Source organism: Pelodiscus sinensis, chromosome 6, assembly GCF_049634645.1.
Source record: "Pelodiscus sinensis isolate JC-2024 chromosome 6, ASM4963464v1, whole genome shotgun sequence".
NCBI classification, from domain to species: domain Eukaryota; kingdom Metazoa; phylum Chordata; order Testudines; family Trionychidae; genus Pelodiscus; species Pelodiscus sinensis.
The window spans coordinates 12207310-12225887 of record NC_134716.1 but is presented as its reverse complement, the minus strand read 5'-3'; positions in this window follow the sequence as shown (position 1 = coordinate 12225887).

Below are 18578 nucleotides of genomic sequence, written 5' to 3'. Positions count from 1 at the left end.
GTAGCAGATGATGGGACAAGGTGCAATGGCCTCAAGTGGCAGTGGGGAGATCTAGGTTGGATAGTAGGAAAGATTATTTCACTACGAAGGTAGTAAAGCATGGGAATGGGTTACCTAGGGAATCTGCATCCATAGATGTTTTTAAGGCCAGCCATGACAAAGCCCTGGCTGGTATGATTTATTTGGGGTTGGTCCTGCTTTGGGCAGGAGGATGGACTAGTTGACTTCCTGAGGATTCTTCCAGCTCTACTCTTCTATGATTCTGTGAATACAGCATGGTGATCTGTGACCCGCATTCTGGTCTCATTCAGGTCAGTTTCATTTTTAGATCACTCTAGAATTTCTGCAATGAGTTATTGCGGAGTTAGGCCAGTGCAAATGAAAAGCTCTGTACAGAAAGCATTAATTTTGAAACTCTGTAGCGCACTGCTTGGGCTTTGCCAGTTCCTTAAATGTTAAACTACAACTATAACAGTTCCCAGAAATCTCTGCTACCATTTCCCAGCATGCTTGGATTCACATGTGGGGACAGACTGGACTCAAAACTGCTGCTGAGGCCAATAGGAAGGCTTCTAAATGGGTTGATCTGGAAAAGCATTTCACTGGATAAGACCATAACCAGAGGTGGATAGTAACTAAGTAGAAATATTTTGTTACACTACTCACGTACATTTTTTCAATATTTGTACTTTACTCAAGTAATTTATTTTTGTGATACATTGACTTTTACTCAAGTAGTTTTTTTAGAAAATATTTTACTTTTTTACTCCACTACAATTTCTGGAAGCACTTAGTTACTCACTACTTTCATTATTCTGATTTGCCTAAGCCTAGCTGTATATGCAAGCACCCAATCATCCAAAAAAAATTACCAATCAATAAGCACAATGACCCTGCCAACAAAGAAGCCTTCTAATAGCCCCATCAACACCTTTTCACTCAAAAACAGTATCTATGCAGGCACTGCCAGCCTGAGACCTGAGCAAGCAGGGATGTGCTGACATATGAATAGTGTCATGTGACCTTAGGTAGGGCCAGCCAGCTAAGCAAGAGGGAAACCCCGCAGCCAGCTCAGCCAAGGTCAGGGAGGACAGAGGCACCTCCTTTTGTCAGGAAAATCCTCTGTTCTTGTGGGAGCAGCAGTAGGGTGGATGCCCAGGGCAGGGGCTCCCCATTCTCCCTGGGACAGAAAGTCCCCTGTAGTGGCCCTGTGGCAAGAGGGTGGGGTGGGCTGTGCTGGGAGGGACTCAGGGTAGGCAGCTGAGTTTGGTGGGGACTGAAGAATTGTGTCTGTGTGTGCAGCTTCCCTCTATGTGCTGGTTGGCTGGGATTTGGAGCAACCCTGCTATCTGGATGTGTGCTAGTGTGGAGCAGGTGTGGGTCCACCCCATATCCCGTCTTTTTTCCCCTTTTCCCCTAAGAGCCCCATAGGGGAACTGAGGAGGGCTGGGCTATGGAGGGGGATAGAACACTTTGAGTTGTTGGGAGGAGACCTTTAAATTGCCCCCCATGAGCAGTTGGTCTTATCTTCCTGCTTCCCTGGCTGGCTCAGAAGTTTTGCTCACTTTTTTGGGAAGGGGGGAGGGTGGGGCTGCTGCTGCTGCTTCCCCAATTGTGAGGCAGGTGAGTACAGAGGAGATGAGTGTTACTGAAATCAGCTCTCCCATGTGCCCCCTACGGAACTGAATCACAGTGGGTGATGTCTGGCTGGATGGTTGAAACACATTTACCTTCCATTCAGTTCTTAATGACCTATCCACACCCTCAGGTTTTGTTTATGTTTTCACTACAAGTTGTATTTATCAGTATGCTGAAATTTCTCAGGTCAGGGGGCCTTGTTGAAGCTGTTTTTTAGCAATGTTGTTATTTCATCAAGATTCACCATTAGGACATTTTCTTTGCTCCCATCTTAACCTGCGAACCTTCTTCGTGCTCTGGAAGTCACTGGGGTTCCTAGTGTGAGAATCTGAAGAGAAGGTGTGATTGAAAGTGCAAGTCACGACAATGAGGCACTTAAACTCAGAAGAACTCAGTGGGAATACAGACTCTTCCCATCCTCCCTCCTCCCATCTCCTGTGCAATGCTTCACCCCTGCTGCTCTGACTTCTAAAAAGGCTTGGTGGAATGCACTCTTTATGTTCTATAACTTGAGTAATGTTTTAAGCTTTTCATCTTTTTATAATTTTCACAGTTATTGGGAAATTATGGAGGAAGGTCCGATAATTTTTTAATGACGAAATGGAGATGCAAAGAGTTCAAGCTTTAAAGCCGTTAAAACCCAAACAGACACACAAGATGGCTACATCTAGACTGGCATGATTTTGTGGAAATACTTTTAATGGAAAAGTTTTTCCATTAAAAGTATTTCCGCAAAAGAGCGTCTACATTGGCAAGGATGCTTTTGCGCAAAAAGTGCTTTTGTGCAAAAGCATCCATGCCAATCTAGTCGCGCCTTTGCGCAAGAAAGCTCTGATGGCCATTTTAGCCATCGTGCTTTCTTGCACAAAAAATTAAGGTGCCTGTTTACGCTGGCCCTCTTGCGCAAGAATACTTGCGCAAGAGGGCTTATCCCTGAGCAGTAGCATGAAAGTATTTGCGCAAGAAGCACTGATTTTGTACATTACAAAGTCAGTGTTCTTGCGCAAATTCAAGCGGCCAGTGTGGACAGCTGGCAAGTTTTTGCGCAAAATCTTGCCAGTCTAGACACACCCCATGGGTGTAGTAATATCTTTTTAAAAATTATTTTGGAACAGTTTTGGTTGGTGAGAGATTAGCCCTTTTGAGCTTCACAGACATGGAGAAGAGCTCTGAGGAGTTCCAAAGGTTTTCTCTGTCACCAACCATATTTGGTCCAATTAAAGATATTACTTCACTCATCTTATGACTCTTATCCAGGCACCAACAAAACAGCAAAACCCACCATATCACATGTCCAGATATACAAAATAATTATCCTAACACCAGATATGATTTGTTGATTTAACTATTCATTCACTTGTCCATTTGTGACAAGCCCAGTTCAGAAGTTTATATCATTGAATTTTAACTCTAAAAGTGTTCAGAAAGCATTTTCCTTGCTTTCCCTATGTGTAAATTATTTTATTATAATGGGGGGGGGGGTGTTGCTTCTCACTTGTGTGACCCCTCCTGATTTTTCCATAGGTTAGTAGCTCCTGACCCAAAAAGGGTTCCCCACCCCCTGATCTACAGTTTTCCAGAAGGGGTATCTTCTTCATTAATGGCTATTGTTGTTTCATACGTACATGTATAAGTATATATGCATATATATAAATGCACATTGTGTGTATGAAAAATAATGGTGCCTTATGATAATTCGGGTGGTAACCATAGATTTCCAGAGGACAGATACTTGTTAATTCTGAATACCTGAGTACAATTAAAATGTGATCCTTTTGTGATCCATACTGGGTCAGACCAAAGGTCCATCTAGCCCAGTATCTTGTCTGCTGACAGTGGCCAGTGCCAGGTGCCCCAGAGGGGGTGGACTGAAGAAAATGATCAAGCAATTTGTCTCCTGCCATCCTTCTCCAGCCTTTGACAAAAAGAGGCCAGGGACACCATTCCTTACCCCCTAGCTAATAGCCTTTTATGGACATAACCTCCATGAATTTATCTAGCTCTTTTTAAAACTCTGTTATAGTCCTAGCCTTCACAGCCTCCTCTGGCAAGGAGTCCCACAGGCTGACTACACGCTGTGTGAAGAAGAACTTTCTTTTATTAGTTTTAAACCTGCTACCTGTTAATTTCATTTGGATCAGTTTGCAGTGCTACAGCAAGTGTCTCTAGAGTCAGATAGCCAGAGTCAACATGCCAGTCTGCCTTGAAAGTTGCCAAGGAGAGAGTTGGGGTGTGAGCATCGAGAACTGGGAAATTGGTTGATTTATTAGTGTAGAATATTTATTAGTTAACCCTTATCTTTTCTGTTCCCAGATGCTACTTTCCTGATACCGCTAAAGTCCCCTTAACTATATTGTTATTTTGGGGTGCAATATTTCTTTATCGGGGTTTGTGTTGATGTACTTTGTTTCTTTGGGATGTCTACACTACCCCGCTAGTTCGAACTAGCGGGGTAATGTAGGCATACCGCACTTGCAAATGAAGCCCGGGATTTGAATTTCCCGGGCTTCATTTGCATAAGCGGGGAGCCGCCATTTTTAAAACCCCGCTGGTTCGAACCCCGTGCAGCACGGCTACACGGGGCTCGAACTAGGTAGTTCGAGGTGTACCGGTAGTTCGGAATAGGAAGCCTAGTCCGAACTACCTAGTTCGAGCCCCGTGTAGCCGCCCTGCACGGGGTTCGAACCAGCGGGGTTTTAAAAATGGCGGCTCCCCGCTTATGCAAATGAAGCCCGGGAAATTCAAATCCCGGGCTTCATTTGCAAGTGCGGTATGCCTACATTACCCTCCTAGTTCGAACTAGGAGGGTAGTGTAGACATACCCTTACATATGGGGCATTATAATCCTACTTCATAGTTGGCATTAGTTATTTTTTGAATGCACACCACCTCGTGTGTCTCAGGCACAGTGAGGGAGTCACTTTGGTTGGAACCATCATGCATCACAAAATAAAATAAAATAAAAACAAAACCCAGGACTCACCTCCTGGGACAAGAGGAAAAGTCACCCTAATTAGCAATCATCGGGGTGGAGGGTGACTCAAAGCCACATCGTGTGCAAGGGATTACAACTTTATTGCCAATAACAAGGTATGAGAAGAATCATGAGGCAAAAAAGTAACTCTTCTTCTCATGTATATTTTTATTAGAATTGAAAACAAAAAAAACCCCACCTCAAATACGGTCTTGAAACACTCTCTCATGGATTTCTGTATAGCAGAGGCTACAATTACTTAGATGTCTTCTCTTTATATTGTACTGTACAGCTTCTATTACAATGGGATCCTATTCTTTGAGCCTCTAAAGTGCTGAAACAGTGCAAATAAATAATAAATAAACTAATAGCTATTCCAGTCTCTTTATCATAACCCTCATTGTTAGTGACAGCTATAGATGAGATTATGTTCATACTTCTGTCTTCCTAAATGATCTTTATTAAAGCTGCAGCCTCTAAAAACAGAAGTGATTATGTCTAGAAAGAGTGAGGATATCCCAACTCGATATTAATGAGGTAGAAGAGACTGGGGAAAAATAAACATTTTTTGTATCTTCAGTAACAGATTTTTTAAAACAGTAAAAACAGGTAGAAAAACACATCTGAATTAGAACTTGTCATTGAAAACAAAAGGGGAACAATTGTTTTATTCAAATTTTAAACTTTCAGTCTTTTCAAGTAGCTCTGTAGTTACTTGAAAACTGTGCATGTTTCATCAAAAATCCCTTCTGCTGGTCAAAACCTGACGTTTCAGCAAAAAAATTTATTTAGAAAATAGCGCAAATAAAACCCTTCTCCCTCCTCCCACCCCTAGCAGACCTCCTAAGATACTGAGGAAAATGTTCATTCTTTTTGCCCATGCCCATTTCAGGAAGCTGTGGGGATATTATGTCTTACGGAGAGCCTACACTCTCATAGTGTGGAGAATTTATTGTGTGTTTCCAATGGTAAATATCTTTCTAAAATACCAGAAACTGGAGAATTGGGGCTGTGCAATAGCTTCTGATCTCAGAATTCATGGGTCAGATGAACACCTTGCTGCCTTGCAGGATTCTTGTGATAGTTAACCACTCATAGGGTTCATCTAGACTGAAGTTTTGAAAGAGGATATGCAAACTCTGTGGGAATTTGCATATATTCTGATCTCATTTTCAAAAGCAGAACTTTCGAAAGTGAAAGTAGTCAGGATGCAGTTTTTTCGGCACCCCCCCTTTTTTTTAAAAAAAGTCTCTCTTCCTCATAAAATGAGAAACACTGCAGTGTTTCAAAGGGGCAGTGCACGCGATTACTCGTAATTAAATTTTTTAATCGCTTAACAGCCCTAGTAGTAAATATGGAGATTCATTGATCTGGGGTTTGTGAGGATGATGTGAAATACTTTAACTTGATTATACAGATGATGAATCATCTTTCCACTTAAATATTGAATGGTATATACATTTATCCACATGATACAGACAGAAAAGGATTTATTCATTGAAAATTATTCTGTAAAAATAACCCTTATAAAAACAGTTGCTGTAAAATTATTATTCAATATTGTGCATAAGAAAATTGTCAGAAGTGTCAGAAATTCTAGAAGAAATAAGAGTAAGGGAACAGAAAATTTACATGGGTTTTACCAATTTTGGTCAAACCCTTCCACCCCCCAAAGAGTCATGTGTTCCTGACAATCAAAGAAAGGTTATTGTGCAAAGAATCTGTTTTAGCCTCCTGATGCTAAATCATATGAGTGTACTACAGAAACTTTGAATATAAATGGTTTTGCACTTAATCCCCAAATTCCCTATTCATGTCTCTTAATAGAGTTTCCTGTGTCTAAGTCAGGAAATCAATATTATATGCAGTTCAGTGTGCATTAGTTATGATGTGCTTTATTCACTCACATCCATAGCACTTGCCAGAAGGGATACAGTAGGGTGAGAGATTTTATTGTTGGCTGTCAATCACAGTTAACTCAAACATTTAACACAAAACAAATTCACTAGATAAAAACTGAGTCGTGATTAATCACAATTTTAATTGCACCATGTAGCAAGGTAGTCACCCACTACAGGTGTAACAAGGGTTAAAACCAGCCCTGGGAGAGGGCTGGGACTGTGGAGCAATCAGATGAGGCAAGTAGCAGCCAATTAGGGCCTAGATGGAACAGTATAAATAGGGGCTGCTAAGCTCAGACACACACTCCAGCTGTGGAGCAGGAAGGACCTGGCTGCCTGGGAAGCTGTAGAGGATACCTGACACAGAACAGTGCTAGGGAAGAGGTCTCCATATTCCTTTCTTTATTCTTTTCTGTAACTCATCTATTTCTCCTAGCTTAGAGCTGCATACCAAATTTGGTGGTCCTAGCTCTTACGATTTAGAAAGAGTTCTGGAACAAATGGACTCACAGACACACACACAGATGGGCAGATAGATAGATATAGATTTCAAATATTTGAATTGTAAAATCTCTCTCTCTCTGTTTCTGTATCAGCATAATCACTGCAGGCCAGCACTCATAATGCTGGCACCCAAAGGGAGGGAGCCCTGTTGTGTAGCTACTATCACAAGAGTTTCATTAACTTGTGGAAGTTAGAGCAAGCTTTTTTTGAGATGGTTTTGCATCTGAAAATTTGCTTTTTTCATATTATCATATGGATGTTGGTGTTTCATTTTGGGAAGCAGCAGTGAATGGACAAAGATGAGAGGGGAGCTATATTCACAAGAGTCCATGTGGTAACACTCAGAGGCACTGGTTACAAACCAGGAGTTGTAGCCAGACAGGAACCCCCCTTGTAACATCCATTTTTGCTTGCCTGGATATGCAGGCTGCAGTGACCGTAAACAAAGATACGCCAATTGCTGACCAACAGGCTGCCAAGGAGTGCCCTTGACTCAAACCCATATTGATACGAACACACAGCCGTCCGCGGGGGGAGGAATCTCTCGCCCAGTAAAAAAAATGTCTAGTACTCACAATTTAGTTCTCTCCCTTGCAAGTGTAAATTAACTTGAAACTTGCTTGTAAGAACTGGCGCCACAAAACGGACCAGTACAATTTGGCCTCTTAGATAAGAAAGAGGATACGGGCCCCCAGGGGTATAAAGATGGGTCCAGCAGCACATTTACTTTGAGTGTCAATCTACCATCTATCTGCTGGTCGGGTTTGGTGTTTGACCTCCCAAGGTTCCAAAGGGACGCCCACCTCATATTCGTCTTTCCTAGGAATTGAGAGACCGGCCCTGGCTTGACCCGCTGGAGTCGAGAGGCACAGAGGGGGGTAAAAATTGTACCTGGATGTGGTATATTGTTTAAGTATATATATACATAGTGTTAGAGCTCTTTAAAGATTAAGCTGTCACTTGGTACCATTATTTCTATTTTCTATCTTTATTTTCTTTGTAACCATTTTTAAGATCTATATTTGCTAGCAGTTAAGAAATAGAGCAATAGCCATTGTAACCATATGATTTATAAGCTTCTTTAATAAACCTGTAAGGCTACGTCTACACTGGCCCCTCTTCCGGAAGGGGCATGTAAATTTCACGAGTCGTCGTAGGGAAATCCGCGGGGGATTTAAATATCCCCCGCGGCATTTAAATAAAAATGTCCGCCGCTTTTTTCCAGCTTTTAAAAAAGCCGGAAAAGAGCGTCTAGACTGGCCCCGATCCTCCGGAAAAAGTGCCCTTTTCCGGAGGGTCTTATTCCTACTTTGAAGTAAGAATAAGAGCCTCCGGAAAAGGGCACTTTTTCCGGAGGATCGGGGCCAGTCTAGACGCTCTTTTCCGGCTTTTTTAAAAGCCGGAAAAAAGCGGCGGACATTTTTATTTAAATGCCGCGGGGGATATTTAAATCCCCCGCGGATTTCCCTACGACGACTAGAGAAATTTACATGCCCCTTCCGGAAAAGGGGCCAGTGTAGACGTAGCCTAACTGTTTAAGCTTTAACCTGACTCCTTCAGTTGCTGTAACAGAACCAAGCACAATTTAAAAGAACTTCAGCCGGTCATAAGGGACAGGTATAGAAAGAGCTTGGGCGTTTGGATCGTGCCACTCCACTCCCAGATGTCAGATCCATTGGGGCATCTCTCAGTCTTTCCCAGACTGCCAGCTGCGAAGGGATTCTGCATCCTAGCAGCTAAAATCTGAGGTGTAATAAGCTCTTCCTATAAAGGGGCATCTGTTGGCCTGCTGGCTACCCTCTGCGACGGGATCCCGGTCCTAGCAGTAAAGACACGGACGTTAAACCTTTTCTCGGAAACACACACACACACACACACACACACACACACACACACACACACACACACACACACACACACACACTGCCCTGACCGTCGGCTGACAGGAGTCCAGGACCCAATTTTGCTAAGTGCCGGACACAAAACAGAACAATACATGTCCATCCCTAGAGAATTCCCATGAAGTCTCCTGTTGTTTTTGCTGGTGTTTTTCTATTTCAGGGTCTACTTTTGCTCTCCCTATGGCAGATGTTACTTGCCTGGCATCAGAAAGACATAATTTGCCAAATTTCCAGATGTTCTCATAACCATTTCATCACATCAACATCAGTTCTATGTAACAATATATTCCATGTTATTGTTACATCTGCTTTTTTCTGACAAAGCCAATTAAAAATTAAAGAACCAAAATGAAACACCAACATCAGTATGATAATTTGAAAAGAGCAAATTTATCGAGGCAAAACCATCTCAAAAAAAGTTTCTTCCTAGCTCCTCTGATTTATTCTGAGGCTCATTAATCCTTATCCAGCATTCACTGTTGACAAACCAGCAGCATGGCATTTGGAATCAAAAGAACAAAACAAGTCTAAACACACACAAAAATTTCTATAATATGCAAAAGCAACAGTGAAAAAATACACTTAAAAAAGGGGCATTTAATAGTCTTTAGAATTAAATATCTGGGGTGCTCTAAGAATCACCAGAGTCAATGCTGCCATATCATGATACTGAAGTAATCATTCATATGTCCCTCTCCTCGACCTACTCCCTGTGTGATTCCTGTAATTGTTCTCTCAGAGTCATGCTGCTCTGCCATCTGGTTTGGGAAGTTTTCAAAGATTCCTCCTCCAAAGTAGAACTAAAAAAATGCCAGCTAGAGCTTTTGTTTTGTTGCTGCTGTACTCAAATAAGCAGCTCTGTGCATTATACTGTGGCATAAGTACAAAGTTTTCACCTGCAAAGCAGTAAAAAGAAATTTGCAAGTGCATTTGCCTGAATACATTCTGCCAGGTTTTGCTTTACTGCTGCACAGAGGAAAGCAGGAAGGGGAGGAGGACTAGTGAGGCAAATGAGGCTCTGTCTGTTTAAATTGTGTCATGGCATTACAATACTTTGAACCCACTGAACTACTGCTAACACTCATGTAGTGTGGCCCTACATCCCATTTTGGCTGGGAAGGCACCATGCTGACCTTTTTTTGGCAAAAGGAAGTTTGTTCCATTTGCTCCTGCTAACTTGATCAGCTGGACAGGTGCAAATGGGACAAATGCCCATGTTTATCAAAAAAGAGGGATATGGAGACACATGAGGGTATAGGTTTATAGCAAGGGGGTGGGGAGCAACAGTGATGCTAGTCCTGCCCAAGGGACAGGTAGGGCTCAGATGAGCAACAATGCCGGCCCCACCCTCACGCAGAGAGGGGGCTTAGATGAGCCACTCAGGTCAACCCCGTGCAGGGTGAAGGAGGAGATGGCTCAAGCAACCAGCTCAGGCCAGCCCCACTTGTGGGGAGGGAGGGCTCAGGCAGGCCCCACATAGTGTCCCATTTTCTCTTTGGGAAACTGGGTCACCTTACAAAGAATATGTTGAATTTTAAAGTGTTCTCAGGATCCAAATTTGTGACTCAAGATACAAGCGCAATACACAATCAGACTTTGGCAAGAGCTGTGAGAGACCACAAGCTGTTTGCTGCAGCTTAGTTAATCAAGCAGTGTGAAACCTGCACCTATCTGAGGAGAGACTGGATTTATTTCTTACCACACAGTACACTGGTCACACCTGCTCCTTGTGCCACCACAGAAAGATGACAACACTGACTTATTTTTGCAGAAATTAACTGGTGCAGCCTCTATTTAGTTGGGATTGGTCAGGGGGTTGGACTACATGACCTCTTGAAGTCTCTTCCAACCCTAATCTTCTCTGATTCTATGATTTAAAGCAAATAAAGAACCAGCTAGAACTCTATTAATATTCTGAATAGGTCAATTTTCATGCCTCCTAAACTAAGCACTTTCGTTTTTTATAGGCTTGTTCTCCAGATTAACTAAGCATTTGTTCTTCGATAGATGATGGCGTCTGCAGTTACAATAGGAGGTCTCTATGCCCAGTGTTCCATGTAAAACCTCAGACAGGAGAAATTTCCCTGAAATATTCCATGGTTTCTCCTTTCTCTATAATACAGAGAGTACTTCCTCCTTGGAAAGGATTTGATTGTCATCTGGCCTAAGTAGGAAGGGCTTTCAAAAATGATACTCTGGCCACAGCTGTGTAGAAATGAACAGGATGGTAATGCAGATTGGCTTCCCTTAGTCAGTGCACAGTTGATTTTTTCTGTGCGAAGCTCACAAAACACATTGGCTGTGTCTACACTGGCACCTTTTTCCGGAAATGCTTAAAACGGAACAGTTTTCGTTATAAGTATTTCCGGAAAAGGACCGTCTACATTGGCAGGCTGCTTTTCCGGAAAAGCCCTTTTTCCGGAATAGCGTCTGTGGCCAATGTAGACACGCTTTTCCGGAAAAGAGCCCCGAGCGTCATTTTCGCGATCGGGGCTTTTTTCCGGAAAAGACTACTGGGCTGCCTACACAGTGTTCCGGAATAAGGACTTATGCCCGAGCGGGAGCAGAATAGTTTTTCCAGAATAGCGGCTGATTTTGTACAGTAGATCGTCGTTGCTTTTCCAGAAAAGCAAGCGGCCAGTGTAGACAGCTCGCAGCTTATTCCGGAAAAGTGGCCGCTTTTCCAGAATAAGTGGCCCAGTGTTGACACAGCTATGGAGTAGTGCTGAGTACCTACAACTTGATTCATAACAATCATATTCCACAGCATTCCTCTCTCCATGCAAGGCTTTTATTTTTCACATACTTACAGCACTTCAGCTCCACTCCAAAGTAGGCACCAATGGAGACTATTCTTACCTTTGATCTTCTGATAAAAGGAGAAACAAACAGAGCTTTGCTATATTTTAACCCCAGAGTTAGAGAGTAAGGAATAAGGATAAGGGGTAGAGAGCACCAAAAGAACAGAAAAGATACCACATTTACATTTTTGAAGCATCTTCCATCTTAGGAACACAAATGCACTTTTTAAAACTTTAATTCATTCACTCACCACTATGTAGAGGCATGGGCAATATTATATCCATTTTACAAATGGGAAAAATCCCTTGACATTAATATGCACATAGGATTAATCCCCAACACACATACTACCTTCTTCCTGACTGAAATCCAGTTTCAGTTGGTTCCTAATATGTTCTCCTTTTCCTCCTATTTATTTCTATACAGGCAGTCCCCGGGTTACGTACAAGATAGGGACTGTAGGTTTGTTCTTAAGTTGAATCTGTATGTAAGTTGGAACTGGCGTCCAGATTCAACTGCTGCTGAAACTGATCAGCGGCTGATTCCAGGAAGCCCGGGGCAGGGGCTTCCTGTAGTCAGCCACTGGTCAGTTTCAGCAGCGGCTGACTTGGAGACGCCTGGGGCAGAGCAGCTGGGGTGCTGCTGGGTTGGTCCAGTAGCGCCCCCGCTCCTCGGCGCTACTGGACCAACCCAGCAGCACCCAAGCTGCTCTGCCCCAGGCGTCCTGATTCAGCCGCTGCTGAATCTGACCAGCAGTGGCTGAATCAGGACGCCTGGGGCAGAACAGCTGGGGTGCTGCCCGGTTGGTCCAGTAGCGCCCAGAGCGGCGCTACGGGACCAACTGGCAGCGCCCCAGCTGCTTTACCACAGGTGTCTGGAGCAAAGCCACGGAGCACGGGGGCAGCGGGACAGCCCAGACGCGCCGTGGCTGTCCGCTGCCCGCGGCTTTGCTCTGCTTTGCCCCCCCCGTCCTCCTGGTCTGCAGACCAGGGGGACGGGGGGGGGGGGGCAAAGCAGAGCCAAGCCGCGGAGCGCCCGGCCAGCTGACAGCCCAGACGCGTCTGGGCTGTCAGCTGGCCGGGCGCACCGGGGCTTGGCTCTGCTTTGCCCCCCCCCCCCCCCCGGTCTGCAGACCAGGGGGACGGGGGGGGGGCAAAGCAGAGCCAAGCCTCGGAGCGCGTGGGCAGCGGACAGCCCTGTCCGCTGCCCACGTGTTCCGCCGCTTTGCTTCCTCTCCCTGGTCTGCTGGAGACCAGGGAGAGGAACCCCGTTCGTAACTGCGGATCCGACGTAAGTCGGATCCGCGTAACTCGGGGACTGCCTGTACTGTCTCTTCCCTCTAAGTCCTAATAACACTACAACTCTCATTCCTTGCCACACCTGCTCCTTCTCTTGCATGCAGTGTAACAGCAGCCTTTGTTTTAGCTAAATGGGCCTGGCATGCTGATTAAGAGGTCTATCAAGTGTGATTCAGCCAGGAGAGGACTGTTCAAGGCTGTTCCCCACTCTGGCACAACAAATGCAGAAGTGGGGACCTGTAAAAATACTCCAAAAACCTTGCCTTCACAGGCTCTGGAACAAAAACTTCCCTCCAAAAATCCTAATACCCAGATTTTGGGGAATTCACTCAAGTAATTCCAATAAAACCAGGGAAGAGATCACTTGGGAAATCTCCTCCCTAAGGTAAAACTCTCCCTCTGCCCCAATCTCTGTTTTGCTTCGAGTTGGGAAAAACAGAGGGGATTCACAGACAACAATGAACTCTGCCCTTGTAACTAGGCGCTGAGTCCTAAGGACACAAGAATCAACCAATGCCAGTTAATTAGAAAAGAAAACAATCCTTTATTATAAAAACAAAACTACAGTCGCAAGCATAGTAAAGTGGCTAGATGGAAAGAGCCACCAATTGATAAAGATACTCAGGGAAACCCCCTAGGTTAAAACTAAGAAAGAAAGAAAGATGATAAAAAGACAAAAACATTCCATTCACCTGTGGGTGAACACTTTTCACAATGAAATCATTCTATATCTGACCTCTCAGTTTTCATCCTCAAAGGAAACCTGTACAACACTTTCAAAGCTTGAACCTGGGAGCTTAAATTCATAACTTTAGGCTAGATACTAAAATCATGGACAGAAGAGAGACACTGGGGCTGTGTCTACATTGGCACCCTTTTCCGGAAAAGGGATGCTAGTGAGACACTTTGGAATTGCAAATGCCGCGGGGGATTTAAATATCCCCCGCGGTATTTGCATGAACATGGCTGCCGCTTTTTTCTGGCTCGGGGCTTTGCCGGAGAAAAGCACCAGTCTAGACGGGATCTTTCGGAAAATAAAGCCTTTTCCAGAAGATCCCTTATTCCTCTTAATAATAAGGAATAAGGGATCTTCCGGAAAAGGCTTTAACATGTGATCTATCCATTTCTTATTCCTGGAAATATTTTTAATCTCTTGAGTTAACTCCTCTTCCTTATGCCATGGTGTATAAACGTGTTTTCAAACCTACTATGTCACTTCTTTCTACCTTACAAAATACTTAAAAAACAGTAAAGTTAAAATAAACACTATGAACCAAATTTTAATTTATGTAATGACCTTTTCACACACTTCTGGAAGTATCAAAGTGTTTTAAAGTTGGTTGGAATACATCTATGTGTACTTGAAGGCCCTTGCAAGACTTATAAAGGGGTCTTAGGCCTCTCTACACTGAAAAGTTATATCTGCATAGCTACATCAGTGGGGATACGTCTAGACTACAAAGGTAAATTGGAAAAAGATACGTAAATTGGGAACTGCAATCTTTTTCTGCTATTCTGTCAAAAGAGGCTACACGGCACCAAATTTCAGAAAAACCTGCTATTTTGACACATCCCTTCTTCCTTGTTGAACAAGGTTTACAGGGATGGAGAATTTTTTTTTTAAAAAAAGCAGATGTGTCCCTTGGACATGGCATTGCAGCCTAGATGTAGCCAGGATGAAAAAAATCCCAGCTCTCACTGATGTAGCTATGCTGTCTAAACCTTCACTGAAGACATATCTGTGTTGAAGGAAGAAGGCTTCTGTCAACAAGGCTAACTTTATTTGGGAAGGTTAACCCCTTCTCTCATTGACCAGACTTAAGCTCAAAAGTTAAGTTGACACAGCTAGCTCTCTTTAGGGTGTGAAAAAGCCACACCCCCTGAAAGATATATGAATCCTCACCTTAACCCTGGTGTAATAGTTGCTAGGGTGTTGGAAGAAATCTTCTGTCAATTTAGCTACCGCCTTTCCAGGAGGTGGATTATGTATGGTAATGGGCAGGGCTCACCAAGCGGCGGCGAGCCCCGCTCGCCAGCCACACAGTTTTGCGCCATTCTTTCTCCTGTGCATGCGCATATCTGCACAGAGTGCTCTGCGCCGGCACTTCCAGGTTATAATCTACTCGCCACGGGCAAGTAGATTACAATATTTGTCGAGCCCTGGTAATGGGAATAGATAGCATCTGTACTGAAATGCTGTGGTTGGGCTGCTATAGTGGTTTAAGTGTAGACATTTCCTAAGTGTAAATGAGAACTTTCTGAGGAATTCTGCCATCAAATGTATACTTGGATACAGATGGAAACACTCTTCACCATTGTACGGAAAAACAAGACAAATATATTTATTTGGAGAAACTTATAAATATTTCTGAAAGTTTGTTTGTTTGTTTGCTCTGAAAGATCTCTGAAATGGTAACAACTATAAACACAAAATTTTGCATGGATACTACTGATTTCCTAACTTAAATAACTGGATTGTTTATATTTTGAAATCAGTTTTCCCAGAGCCCCAGTTGGGCCACTAATTAGCTTTTAGTAGCGCCTGATCATAGGTATTTGCTGGACTCTTTTGTTAAGCACGTCACAAACTGCAACTATTGTAGGAATAACATATTAATGTATTAAAAATGTGATTCCCCCAAATGGAAGTGACTCCCCATAATTTGTTCCCCACAACTTAAAGTGTTTAGATTTATTAGGATTCTTATTATTATTTGTTAAGATTGTTAAATGTTTAGATTTATGATTATTATTGCCCCTTTAGAATATAATGTATTAGGTCATGTAATTTAGAACTGTTAAGAATATAATCCTAACTGTTAAGAATATAATCCTATGTAGCCAGAAACAGCCCCCCCCCCCCCCCCCCCCCCGTACTCCAGGGCATGCTCAAGCTTGTGCAAGGGGCTGCTTGAAATTGACATTGCAGAGATACATTGTAAGGATGCATTGTCAAGCCACTAACTCTGCTATGGGAGCCAAGCCCTGTAATTGACTAAGGGCATTGTTACTTAATTGATGCCTGTTCTCTTTAAAACATTTTAACTTTACTCAGCACTCAGAGAATGTTTAAAGCAATACCACCCAGAAACTTTTGTAACTACAACTTTTATTATACAAAATACTGTACGAATGTATGAGAGAGTGCTTGGACGATGAATGAATGGTTCTGAGAGGTGCCAGCCTGAGAATACAGCAACAAAGGGCTGAAGAAGGCGTCAGGTGCCAGTGCAACCAAATGGTGTCAAGTGGAGAAAACCAAGTACTGGAGGTCCACCCCATGAGATCACTGACGAGCACCTGGCAGCCACCCTGGAGACATCAGCATGATGCAGCAATTTCCATAGACTGGCATAGGAAGAAATTCCTATAAGAACTGGACTAAAAAACTATGGAATCAGAGTCCAAGGTTCTGCTGCCAGCCCACCAGGAGCTTCAGATGCGCATCTGATCAGGACTTCGCTCCCCACTACCATCACTTGTGTACAGAGTACCTGGCCAGTATTCTGTCACAAGCAACTTCCAGGCTGGTAACTATACACAGAACTTGAATGAATGGATGTATGAATGAATGGTTATAAAGTGTATAAGGGTTAAGTAGTGTTAGGAATAAGTAGTTAAACAATGTTGTTTGCTTCTATCTTTTCTTTTTTTTTATTATCTTTACAATAAATGTGGCTTTTTGCCTTATCCCCCTCATAAGATCCTGCTTGCTTTTATTTGGTACAACACTATGAGATTCTTTCCATATGATAACAGAAAAAGTATTTCCAATTAAATGTGTTATGTTAACGTAATTTACGTAGTTCACCTTTGTTATCAAGAAATGAGTTAAATGGAAATACATTTTGTAAGCACATCACTAGCTATGTAAATTTCTTAAAGTAATATATAAGAGAAAAGTATTTCCAATAAAATATGCTATGTTAATGTCATTGACATAATTTATTCATCACACCTTTCACTATATTTTCCCTGGGTGATGCCGGATATTTCTCCTAGTATGGAATAAAACTAACTGGATACTGAAATTTTGTGTATAAGCATGGAATATCATCCATTCTTGAAGTTCTTAACATCCACTGTGTTCTGCACCTTGTATCGTCATTTACATCTATGCTAAGTGAGTGGTGCAGTATTAACCTACTGGTTTTTTAACTCTTTACACCCACTTTGTACTAATGTAAACAACTGCAAATGAGGAACACAAGAAAACAAGCCTCAGGACCCCAAACCAAAAGTGAGGATTACTGGTGTAGCTTCCAATGAGACTTCAATCATCCTTTTCCAAAGCATATGAAACATAGTAGCTATCCTTCATTTTGCCAGTGCTTCCCCTTTCTTGGATAATCTAAAACTTTGTTGAAGCAATTCCTGTATCCTTTTCTACTTTCCTTCAGTGACTATACATCAGGGACAGGCTGCTGTCATCCTTTATTCTGATTTATGTGAAGAGCCTTTCAGCAGAGAGCACCCACCTTACCCATTAGAAAATGGTTATGGTGAATGGCTTAATGCTTTTCTCAGAGGCAGAGACTTAAACAATTCACTTGGGATTCCTGTCTACATTAGCCCCATCAGTCAGTAACTTTGCAGCCAAGATTCTTAATGACTTCACTGACTTCACACCTAGCTGCTGCATATTTTTTGAGACAATTTCATACTTGTTATCTTCATTTCCTCAGCTGTTTTTATTTAATTATCATCTTCCTTAACATTTCCCCCCTGCTCCTGTGCATCTTTTCATTATCCCACCTGATATCTGAAATGTCTGCTAATCAGCTGTCTAATCCCTTAATCACATTGTGAAACACCTCCTTTGATTGGCATTATCTCATCTGCCTTGTCCTGATATGCAAGAGAAGCTGGTTTGATGTTATCACGGCCTTTGGAAAATATTACAGCACTAACATGGGTTGATTAATGTGATACACAGTTCAATGAGTCACCTGATCGGTCTCTGGGTAAGGCCAGCCATCTTAACTGAAGTGAGTTCAGACTTATTTTTTAAGTCTTAATGGTAGATGTAACAGTGCTCTTTATTCCAGACTTTATGTTTAAAGCACTAAGTTTCAGGTCTTAGATTCTTTAGAAAATGTTGCCACTGACATCCTATGAACCCCACAGTTTTCACTTACACTCCATGATTTCAGTTGAGGCTCCATGAGGTAAGGGCAGGAAGACGATCTGCTGTGGACTAGGCATGTCTCAATAACCCATACTTTGTTATATCATTTGCCTTTTTGGAGATATTGCGACTGATTTTCTCCTTATTTATGCCAATCTGAGCACAATTTTCAGGATGCCAGTGATTATGCCAACACAAGCCAGAAGAGAATCAGTCCTGTAGCATTACAAATTCTGAAGACATTAATATGGTTATTCTTCTTTAGAGGATGAAGCAAATATATTTATCCTAAATGGACCAGCTCCAACAGGGGAGACTGAAGGAATGCTCTCTCAGAATATCCCATTGTTCAATGGTAAGAACACTTTTCTAAGAGGTGGGAAACCCTCTTCTAATCCCCTGTCCACCTGAGGCTGTACAGCTACAGAGAAC